This window comes from Acomys russatus, chromosome 25, assembly GCF_903995435.1.
Source record: "Acomys russatus chromosome 25, mAcoRus1.1, whole genome shotgun sequence".
Classification (NCBI taxonomy): domain Eukaryota; kingdom Metazoa; phylum Chordata; class Mammalia; order Rodentia; family Muridae; genus Acomys; species Acomys russatus.
Window position 1 is genome coordinate 30,516,557 of NC_067161.1, and position 6,000 is coordinate 30,522,556.

Genomic DNA, 6,000 nt, shown 5'->3' on the forward strand with positions numbered 1-6,000 from the left:
TTTCCTCATACTTCTTGGTCTAAATCAGACTCCGCTTACTCTGTGCAGTTAACCCTTACAGCCTTTCTTATCAGTTTAATGACTTTAAGTTCTTTCATTTTCATTAAAGTGATACTCATATATGTTATCAACCCTACAAAGACAGTGTAGTACATAGAAAGTGAAAAAAAAAACCCCACTACTTCTCCTGGTAGGATTTTCAACCTTATGTGAACCCTTTACTAAGTTGCCTGCAGATCCTCAAGATTTCTTGTCTCAATGCATGATTTTTCTCTAATAACGCCGGTTACTCTCTAAATGACACCGGACAATGGTTGGAAAAGAGTGATTTGAATAGAGATGCCCAACTAACTATAATTTAGTGGAGCATGACCTCCATGGTAGGCAGACTCCTGAGAGGGCACAGAGACCCCTGTTTCCTGGTTTTCAGATGCTCAAATTGTATACTTCCCTGTATTGTGTTCTCTGGGGTGATTGGGTTGGAAGTCAAAACAAAATGAGAATCAGAGCGTCCAAGAGATTATGCATCCAGCAACCACACCAGGGAAATCCTGGGAGAACTCTGACAAGCATCCTCTATAATGCTGACTAGATGTGTAAGGAAAGAACATTACTAAGGACTACATTGGCTTGCATACTCCAGGAAACACATGGATTACCCTGGAGAAAGAGGTAAAAACAAAACAATAAACAAAGTCTACATTGGGACTATTATCATTTTATACTTACCTGAATTATATATAATAGGTACGTGTTCATGGCTACACATGAATATGCTTTAAATAAATCCATGCCACTTCATATGGTTGATAATGCTTCTACTTCAAGCCAGAGAGTAGCAGAAACTTAATTTTCAGGCTCAAGAAACGTCTTTTGAGTTGTTGGTCAGGAGAGTCCAAGACAGTCTCCAAACACTAGAGGCTATTGCAGCTGCCCTTGTTCGAGCCCCAGAAGGTGAAGCTCTCTTTTTCTGAAAACACCACACGCTTCAGATACAGGGCTCAGAGAAGCAAAGCTAGATATGACCCACAAGTTTCTATCTGTGGACTAGCTTTCCTAATATCAGAAGCTGCTCTACAAGTTGCCAAGGGAGAAAGCGATAATCCTTCCCAGCTATGACACCTAAGGACCACAATGATCATCACATTGACATAACTGTAACTTTATCTCAACATCACAGTTGTCTAGATATGACCGGGGTCACATACCCATGAAATCTCACTGTATATTGTATATACAAGCTACACTAAATGCACTCAACAGGTTGAGTTTATGTATTTATCTGTTTATAGGTATATCATAGCAATGTTATTTATTTATTAGAGGGCATAAATTTGAAAGGGAATAGGGATAAGAATGGGACTGCAGGGAGCAGAAGGGGGATGATACGCTTATGTTTCAATAAAAGGAACCCTTGCTTCACGGTAAGTATTTTAATTAATAAAAATTGACCCATACAGTGACCAGAAAACTAGCTTTAATTGTTCTGAGCATCCCGCACACCTCATACAATTGTAGTGTTAGAACTGTATAATATTTGTGAGAAATTATGTTTTCAGGACAAAATAACCAGCTGCATCAGACCTGACAGGAATCATTCCTCCCAGCATGATGGACACTGACATCCTGCATACTCCTAGTTCCAGCCCCAGATGATTTTGTTGCTGTCACCCATCACATTTGGACAGCTTCCAGGACAACATTGTAGAAAACTTCTGATCCAATTTGGACCACCATTTCAGTCTCCTACTAAGTCTGGAATCTCTCAGCATTTAGAAACTGAACCACAAATGCAATCACTAGGTTGCTTAACCATTCTCCCCAATTTTGGGGGGCCCATTCCAAGGCATTATTCACCCCAATTCAACCTGAAGATACCTTAAGAGAATGATGCCCCATTCCCTCTAAGGGAGGGGGGGGGGTTGTATAGGTTGCTGTTTGCTCGCTTGATCTACAAATGCTTATTCTCATTGGGAGGTGATCATAAGTCATTATTGGTCTTACACAGAGAAAAAATTAGGGGGAACGCAGGAATGTCTCACTTTGCCTATATGATGAGGAGTATGAAAGAGCCTCCTTATGGACACGGCTTCAAAGGTGGCAAACTAGCCACTGGGAAAAATGTCCTCATTCCTGCCACAAACAGAATCTGCCTAAAAATGGGCAACTTAGATGCTGGCAGAGTTGACGGCTGCACTCTGCCAAGTCAGGGTAAGCAAGTCCTCAGTAGTTCCTGCCCTGCAAACAAGTCTGGCAGAGATATTAGGCCAGAAAGCTGAAGATGAGGCTCCAACGTTATAAAGTGTATTAGGTGACTGGCCAGGCAGTAAACTGTCTTAAGTCAATTTGTACATTTTGGAAGGTGCTAACCCACACTTATGGTTCACACAGGAATTTAAGTTTTATTCCTTCTCAAGTCTCTGAGGGGCACTGAAGACAAGATAGTATAGTTTTACAACCAAGCTTAGGTAGTTAGAGGACAAGATCATTTTAGATCAAGATAAAAAAGTTAAGCTATTAGAGTTGAGATAGGATAGATATTTAATTTCATTTGGAAATTTAGACCCAACAAGACAGGAAAGACACTTGCTTCAAACTGGACGAATGCGGATGGCCAAGTCACTATGAATGTAACATGTATAGAACTCATTATTCTCATGATTGTCACATGGTTCTCCCTGCTGTGTTTGTTTTATACATGTGTAATAAAATAAATGTATAAAAAATGAAATAAAAATCAAAATTGAAAGAAAGAAATGAGAGAGAGAGGAGAGAGAGAGAGAGAGAGAGAGAGAGAGAGAGAGAGAGAGAGAGAGAGAATATGTTACAGGCATGGACAACCATGAGGAGACCGTACCTATAAGAATAAGAATGTATTTCACAGCATCTGCCTAAGAACATCACAGTGATCTACCGAAGGCAGCCAGTGCTACACTGTAGGATCTTGTCTCCAAAACCCTTGCCAGAGCCCACCTGCCCACTTCATGAGGTCAGCACTTACACTACACTGGTGCTAGTAGCCTGTTCACCTTCCTGTCTACCACACATCCACCCCATGAGGTGATTCCCCATGGCTCAGAGACTCCAGATCCCCTAACCTTCAATGTGTGATACATCTATCACCTACTTGGCCAGTGTGAGTCACCAGCTGCCCACTTACCCACTTACTCAGGGAGGTCAGCATTTTCACTTTTGAGTTTTAGACACCTGAGTTCACCTGGCCCCTGCTGACCACACCATGAATCAGAACCTCCAAGGTCTACCCAACTGCTTTCTCCCATAAATGTATGTGTGTGTGTGTGTGTGTGTGTGTGTGTGTGTGTGTGTTGGTATGTATGTATGTATCTAACTCTTAACCACAAATTTGAAAACATAAAAAGGGTTATATGAAAAACCAAGACAGCTTGTCTCCTCTAAAAATTACAAACCCCAGTGATTCTTCCAGTGTTGATGAGCATGACTTAGATGAAACGCTAGACAAAGAATTCAAAAGATTGATTATAAATGTCATCAAAGAAAAAGGACTCAGTCAGCCGAGTGATATTCAGGGGTCGACATGGCATGACAATGAAGTTCAACAGAGAGAAATGCTGGAGAAAGTCTTGACGTAGCCGAAGCTAGAGAACAGCACTTGGTATGTCAAATGCTCCGTGAACGGAAAGGCTCAACACCAGAGGGATCACATGCAGGAGACAATATGGGGAGTCGAGGACAATAGAGGAGCTGGAAGACTTAGCTAAGGATGGACATAACAATGGGGGGAAAAAAACTTTGAACAGACCATGTGTGATCTTTTTAACACCATGAAATGTATGGGCATAAAAGAGCTCCTTAACAGCATAGAAAATATTTTCAATGAATCCTAGCAAAAACAACATTAAATATAAGGCCAGAGGAGCATGTCCAAATAGATACACGAGGCCTATAGAACTCCAGATACACAGGGCAGAGAAAGAGACTCCTGAAGTCATATTATTGCCAAAATCCTGAAGATACATAGTCAAGGGCTTTGCAAACTACAAGAGTGAAACAGCAAGGACTATAATGTAATTCATTCAGAATAACAACTGACTGAAAGCAGCAGAATCTTTGAAAACTAAAGGGCCCCACATGATCTGCCAGAGACTGTCTGTAGTTGTTTCTGATCTGACATTGTATCTCCATGGTGCAAATGAAGAGCTTACATCATAGACTCCAAGATCATCTGGGTAGCCCAACCTGCCATCTTTCTCCAGTCTTGGCTGCTTCAGAGGAGCAGCAAAGCCTGCATGCAGCACGCAGGTTGAAGGAACGGATGTGGCCTCTCTGCTTTGGGATGCTCTGTGGTACAGAACATGGCCCGTGTAGGATACTGCTGTGAATGCTCCCCGAGTACAAAGCCCCGAGCTCTCCTTCCATGGTGTCAGGATCCACTCTTCATGTCAGCACACACACAGGGTTACTGGCCAAGATGAACTTAGAAACCCCTCACTCACCTTGGCAGCGGTGACCTTGATCTGATGGCAATGGCACCTCTGTGAAGACTCTCCTCTCAAGAAAGGTCTTTACCTAAAACTGGAATTCAGGCTCAGGATGCTTAGGAGGAAAAGAGATGATGTGTGGAGTTCTGGTGTCCTGGAAAGAACTGCCCAAAGAAAGGAGGAGGACTTGGCATGGACAGTCTGATGGTCCTGGTCCACACACAGCCCTTGTTCTCTGCACCTTTCTGGCTGGATCTGAGCCCTATTTATCTAAACCACACAAGGAGGGGGCTGCAGTCAGAGTAGGTTCCAGTTTCTATTCCTGGAATGCCTAGTTTGTAGGAATCAAGTGCAAAGTACACATATGATCCTATAAGGAAGGTCGCAGGTGGGCCAAGCTGTGTTATCAGAATCTCAGAAAGTGTGTTCACAGGAGTGTCAAAGGATCAATGAGAGCTCAGGAGCTGAGACCTCTCTTATATGTGAAGAGTTATCTTTGTATTATTTTGAGTGTCACAATCTGAGCCCACGGCCTTTAACCATTCTACCATCGTACATTTCAGCATACCTATTGCTTATGAAACACATGCCTACATGCCTGAAGTCTACTGGAAGGACCTCAGTAGATGCTTGTGCCAGGTCAGATAATTTTACATAGGTACGGCATGATTTATGCCATATTTTAGAACTACTGCCACCTCTGTGTTATCAAACTGTAACCAGTGGATCATCCTCCACTCTTTTTGCTCCTCACCTCTCCTCCATCAGCAAACCCTGGGAATTCACCTCTAAAAAAAATCAGGTATCCATATTTCTCCAGATCTCTCAGGCTCCCAGATCCCAGGGCCTGACTTCTTCTCCCCACTAACCTGGGACTCAATAACTGGTGTGGCCATAGAATGGCTCATAGTTCATTCCACAGAGCCCAGTGCTCTCTAGGTCATTCAAGGACAGACCTGAGCTGTACACTTGAGTAAAATGAGTTGGGCAGTGGTGGAGTTCTACGTGACCATATGTGGAGGGGAGATGGGATAGGAGAGTAGGGGAGGGGAACTCATGAGGCCTCCAGCCATTTCTGTTTCTATCTTTCAAGATCCAGAGAGTTCATACAAAATTTTCATTTCCTCAGTCATCTGGCCACCATGAGACTGCCTCATTCTGTGTCCTTGGCAACAAACTATGAGCTTTACCCCACTCCCCCCCCCCCCCCCACCTTCCCCGATATTGTATTTCTTTCAGCTCAGCCATGTTCTTTTGTTTTATCTTTTAGGTTTTTTTTGTTGTTGGTGTCATTGTCGTTGTTGTTGAAGTGCTGAAAGTGAAAGCCACAGCCTCGTACTTGCTAGGTAAGTTCTCTACCATGGAGCCATGTCCAAACCCCACAGCGTTGTTATGCAACTAGATATCTAAATATATTTGCTAAGCTTCCAATGGCGCCGTGAGAGCCTTAGTAAGCAAGATGTGAACTATGGGTTGGGAAGAGTACAGAATGTTCTTTCTACAAGGCATTCAAGAAAGAATCACATGGTCTATAAGTGAA

General features: G+C 42.9%; 1 protein-coding gene across 1 annotated transcript in view; it reads right to left on the bottom strand.

The window, feature by feature from the left end:
* The window catches only part of LOC127208739 (T-cell-specific guanine nucleotide triphosphate-binding protein 2-like), a 65,288-nt gene extending 60,634 nt beyond the window's left edge, over positions 1-4,654 (bottom strand). The window contains exon 1 of the mRNA XM_051168298.1: positions 4,476-4,654. The gene's annotated coding sequence lies outside the window, so the exon portion shown is untranslated. The remainder of the gene's footprint in view (positions 1-4,475) is intronic.
* Positions 4,655-6,000: the final 1,346 nt, after the last annotated feature.